We start from the raw sequence: 6,243 nt of genomic DNA, 5'->3' as shown, positions 1-6,243 counted from the left end.
CCCCCCCCCCCCCCCCCCCCCCCCATCCACACTTCTCTAGAAGAGGTGTTTGCAGCAGATGTTGACAGCTTTTCCTATAAGATTCATCATTCTGGTTCCCTTCTGTCTTTCAGCATTACCCCTTTAAGGAATGCTGAATCCCACTCAAAGGCATTGCCCCTTTAAGGTTCACCAGCCCAAACCAACAAGAAAAGAGTGGACTGGCCTTGTCCATTTGGTGAGTGAGTTCCACAAATGTAATAGCCCTCCTAATCCCTGGGCTCTGGCTATTACTTCTCCAGATCCCTGGATGTTGCCTGGCTACCCGGTTTGAGGCAGCCCAGCCATTCATTAGGGCTGTGCAAAGATTCAGGTGGTGATTCGATTCAGAGGAGTTTACGCCTGATTCAGTGGCCGAATCTCCAAATCTGAATTGAATCAGGGGACCAGTTAAAAGGTCTAAATTGATTTGAAGCTCTCTGAATCCTTGGAAAAGATTCAGACAGCTTTGATGACTCAGACAGTCCCCAGTGGCTGCAGCAGGGAGCTGCAGCCAGACTAGGAGCTGGTAAGTAGGGGTGGGGGAGGGGGCTGGAGGACCATGGTGGGGACACCTGCCAGGCCCCATCCCCTGCCTGGTCCCCCAGCCCTGCAAATCCTGCCCTCTCCCCCAGGCCCTCCATGGCTGCCCTGCCCACTCCGGCTTCCGGTGCTTTTAAAAAAAAAAGCCCCACTCATCAGGTGCTGCTGGGCAGGGGGACAATACCAACTTCCCCACACTGCCCCACACTGCATGGGGGTCTCTGCACAAGCTCCCTAACCACCCTGTTCCATCGCTCCCCATGGCTGCTCTGCCTGCTCCAGCTTTGACCCTTTAAGAACCCCCCCTCAAACAGAAAAACCTCTGGGACTCACCAACTTCTGCAGTGGTCTCAGTGCTTGGGGGGGGGTGGTTCATGGAAGAGCCCCCATGCAGTGTGGGGTAGCAGGAGGCAGCAAGGATGGCCCCTGCCAGAAGGAATGGTGAGTCTGGGGGGAGGGGGTTCATTTTTTTTTTCTTAAAGGGCTGGAGCTGGGACAGGTGGGGCAGCCATGGATGGGCAGGTCTGGAACAGTGGGGAGTCTGGGGGGATCATTCAGAGCCCCCCCATGCAGCATGGAGCAGTGGGGGGGGGGGACGACAGAGGGGATTGGCCTCCTGCCTGGCAGCATCCAGCACACCAGGGCTTTTTTTTCTAAGTGCTGGGAGCTGGGGCAGGTGGGGCAGTCATTGCCGGGGCTGGGAGTATAGGCTGGGGTGGGCCTGACTGATTTGGAGATTCAGTGATTTAGCAGAATTGATTTGGCAGAATCAATCCGGGACAGTGATTCAAATCACTGAATTGAATCACTGTCCCCCGAATCAGCCAAATCTAAATCCAAAGTGAATATTAGCCACTTCGCACAGGCCTACTATTCATATCCCTCTAGCCATGCTTCTTGTCTCCTGTCCTGTGAAGGAGGAGCATTCTGGTGTAGCTCTCCTCCTTAGGAGTTTCTCCAGTGCTTTCTCTACCTGTGTGCTACTTCCAGTGGACTCAACTGTGATACATGAAGCCCCTATAGCCAATCAGGCAGCTCCACCTGCCCTATGCCTGTCTTGATCTGGTTGCATGCCATATTCCCTAGCTGTTCCCTATTCCTAGCCTAACCCTGCCATCTGCCTGATCTGCAACCCAGTCAGGCAGCTAGGGAGGTCTTTTCCAGGATGCTGTGCTGCCTGGTAGATGTCCTGGGTCCAAGCCCTTGCTATGGTATGATAGATCATAGCTTAGGTCCTCCATGTCCATTAACCTCTCTGTGACCAGTAGAAAGAGGTGAGAATCATAGCCTAAACAGATGTGGGATTACCTGTGCTCTTCTCACAATCCCTTTTTTGAATTGTGCTATATTATTAGGCTTAATGATTTTCTAAAACAATGCAGGTGCATCTACAAATGTGCTTCATTGCACAGTCGACTAATTTAGCAGAATAAATTTCTGTGTTTAAGCACACATGTAGTGAACACAGATTAGTTCACTGTTCTTCAGTTTGCACCACAGTTTATTTAATCACATTAATTACAGATGTAGATGCTCCCTGCTATATAGTTAGGCTCAATGATTCTCTATAAGAGGGTTTTTTGTTTTTGTTTTTAAATAATCTAACAAGAAGTTATGAGTCAAAAATATTTTCTTCTTATAGTTTTTGAATGTATCACTTTTTAACTACAAAGAACGTCCTTTTATTTTTTAGACAGAGGTTTTTTTTGAGGTCATGACCTGTACTGAATACTGTACTCCATGAGAGGGTACACCACTGATATACATTAATGTCTTAAATTATTTTCTTTATTATTTTATATTCCAATAGTTATTCAGTATAACATCTTGCTTGCTTTTTAGACTTCAATGAATGTTGGACAGAGTTGATAAGTGTGGTGATGTGGGGAAAAATATACTTTTTCACACTTCATTATTATTTAACACAGCAAAATTATTACTGATTTAATCACACATTTGTTATTTTTAAATAGTAAAAGATTGTGAACGAAAAGACACCCTACACCCTCTTACTGTATCCCAACTCCTGCCTGTTGGAAAACAGTCAATATTGGAAGTGTTACTTTCAGAGTGAAAGTAACACTTTCATATGAAAAACAATCACATTCTACATTTAACAGTATTTCCAACATTCTTACTGTTCCCCAACTGGAAACCATAATGGTGAAACTGACATAATGCACATTTTCCAGTATGAGGGAAAATGTTTTGCTTTGGAAACATTTGACTAGGTCTGTATGTTTGTTTAAAAAATATATGAATTACTTTATGGACTGTACAAAACTATGGGCTACTTCTTTATGAACAAATTCTTTCTGTAATCCTATATTACCTACCTAAGTCATCAAGCGATTCAAACCCCCCATGCATGGAGGTTGAGATGGGGGTCATTTGGATCTTGATTTTTTTTTTCATTATTACTTTACCTTAACTTAAAAAAAAAAAAACAAACCCAATCTACAGATCTAGGAAACAAAACTAAATAGTTGAGGTTTTTTACCATCTTTTGACTACCTTCTTGTGGTACCTCCTGTGAGGAGCTGTAAAGCAAAACTAAAAGTCACTACCTAGGTAACTGAACTTTTGGATTGCACCTTCATTTGGTGAAAATAAGCAATACTCAGGTTCTGTTGCATTATCACTATTAGACCATCATTTTTGTTCACAATTGTGATTGAAAAACAGCAGCTGTTGAGTATTGATGTAAGATAGTAAACTTCATCTAAATTAGTGGTTGGCATACCCTTGTGGAAATTGGCAATTTTCTATTCTAAGTAAAGATAAGTGTTGGAACCCTAGCATGTCTGTAATTTAAATGGTCTGGCACATTCATTACCTTTGTGTTTTTATATATTAGTAGATCAATCTATAGACTACATGGATGAAAGTAAGGGTAGCTTAGTACATTATATAAAGCTTGAAAAGTGACTCAGCATTCAGATCATGCGTCACTGATTGTTTATATTGTAGGCTGAGAAGATTAATTAGGATTGAGCCCTATGTGAGTAATGTGTGTTGATTACTGTTAGCTGACCAGTGAGATGTGAAGGACAACTTAGAAGTTGGCAACTATGATTAAAACTGATAACTTTGATTCCTGCAAAGAATAAAAGCAGGCTAGTTCTCTGTCTTCAGTAAGAATTGCACTGAAACTGATATATAAGCATACGGTCATATGTAAAAACTAAATGGATTGTATTTCTCTGGAGAGCATTCAGATCATAAACGTGTCTCCATTTTTTTTTTATTTACAGGTTATTATGCAAAAATCTTATTTAACAAATAATGGGAAAAACTTAGTTTATTCTCATTCTTTGCTTAAGAATTTATTATCAAACTAAAAGAGTGTATGCTTTTCAATACTATAAGTCATTCTTCATAATAATCATCATTATTTTTTAAATGATCTGTATTCCTGGGCCTTTATGAAAGGAGATAAGGACAAAGAAAAAACCTACACTTAGAAATGGTTCAGTTAAGGTTCATGGGCATTTGGTGGAGAAGAGTCCCTGTATTTTGCATTATATGGTTCAGATAAGGGGAAGCTTCTACTTCATTGTTATTTTTCTCTCCCTGCTCTTTGCTTTTGGGAATCATGGAATATAAATAAAAGTTTGGTTGGATATGGTTTGCAAAGACACCATTTAGGTAGAGGCTCTCTGATGGGAGACAGTTTTGATAAAGGAATCTGGAGGAAGGAGTGTTGTCTATATGAGGGAATGGGAAGTGAAAACAGAGAAGGCTGTCCTATAAATGCAGCACCTGAAAAGTGTATAGGTTGTAGCCATGTTGGTCTAAGGGCATAGGCAGACTAGGTTCTTTGGCTAAGTCTAATATCTTTTATTAGACCAACTAAAATAGTTGGAAAAATTATTTGCAAGCTTTTGGGTACAAACACCCTTGGTCAGGCTGAGGAAGTGTCTGTAGTTCATCTGTGCACTTCCTGAATGGGATAGAAAGAATCTAGAGGCCAGTATGCCTGTGAAAGAGCCATTCAGTGAAATTGCAAATTGAGGCAGTCAATTATTAGACACAGGTAAGGGAGGGGAGGAGGGGAATGTAGACCTGGTGATAAGAATATAGCTGGTAAATAGTAGAGAGGTTACCTGGGGTGTCGGATATTAGGCACATTATGTGTCATCAATCCAATGTCTATATTTAAACCATGACTTTTTGTATCCCTTATGTTGATGAAGTGAAGTTTGTAGGCTCATCTGTGAAAGGTGTTTTGTAAATTCCCTTTGAGGATTAGAACTGAGAAGGTAGAGCTAAAGTCTTTTTATCTCTATGGAAATAAATAAGGAAAGAGAGTGAGCAATTTGTGTCCCAGTTCTCAGAAGTATCTAAAGGAAAATGTGTGAGGGATGGCAAGGAATAAGAAAAAGCACAGGACATAGCTTTCCTCCCTAAGGAGAAGAATGTGCAAGCATAGGTGAATGGTGACTTTGGAGAAGATATTCTGCATTCAGTGCCCTGAGGTCAGATACTTGTGTGTTTTTTGGAATGCTGCAAATCTTTTAATTGCAATGCATTCAATATATGCTCTGAGATCCATTTATACCACCTGGGTTTTGAAGAGATGTGTCTATGGACCATTAGGGTGAATCACTATGGGTGTTGTAAGAGGTGTTACTGCTTCCTAGAAAGGGTGAGCTGGTTTTACTGAACATTTTCTTTGCTAATATGATATCAATGTAGACTCTTGAGACCAGATTCTAGGGCACCTATTAGGAATGTAAGTAGGTGCCTCCCTATATACCAACCTACTTGAGTCCCTTAAAAGCTGTTAATAAGAAAGGTTGAATGGCTCCTTCTTCCAGGTTTTTTTTTTTTTTAATCAGTCTTAAAGATAAGTATGTGAACAGGGTGAAACAGCCCAAGTGCACTCAGATACCCAATAGGTGAAATAGCTCTTGGAGTCTGTGGCTGAGTGCTTTTATTTTTCTTCTAACTCAAAGTAAAATAAACTAAAAATGAAATATGAGTATCTATATATTATAAATGCACTCCTATGAGGCATCTGAACAATCTAGAATCATTTTAACAGGTTGTCAGAATACCCAATGGCTAATCCAAATGAATAGAACATCAAAGACTAAACTAATTATAGCAGGTCTATAATATTTTATATCCAATACCTGTCAGTTCAATGCAGTTTTGCTTGCTTGTTTTTCATTTTGGAAACTGAACTTTAAGATGAGCAAGTCTCTTATTATGATCATTCCATCCAGGAAGAGCACACACCAACTGCTGCAGCTTCCTGAGCCTAACGAAGGGTTTTTGAACCCGAAAGCTTGCTTAATAACTATTCTTCAACCATTTGGATTGGTCTAATAAAAGATATCAAATTCACCCAAGGAACTTTTGGAATTCAAGGTAATCTGGTGTTCCCTATTGGAAAACTAAAAAAGCCCTGATAAAAAAATCCCTAAGTCACTCTGTAAAATACCCCAAAATCTATGTTCTTCCACAATTAAAACAAAAGACCTCTCTCTCTCTCTCTCTCTCTCTCATATATATATATATAGAAACAGCCATATATATATAGAGAGAGAGAGCTCAGTTGGGCATGTTTTATTGATATATCTACAGTGTTAAAGCAATTTGGATACCTAGCAGTGTCTCTATCATCATAATAAAATGAAATCTAAATACCTATATGTTTTGCTGCCCACCAGGGAT

The sequence above is a fragment of the Alligator sinensis genome, unplaced genomic scaffold, assembly GCF_000455745.1.
Source record: "Alligator sinensis unplaced genomic scaffold, ASM45574v1 scaffold600_1, whole genome shotgun sequence".
NCBI lineage: Eukaryota > Metazoa > Chordata > Crocodylia > Alligatoridae > Alligator > Alligator sinensis.
This window is presented reverse-complemented; position numbering follows the sequence as displayed.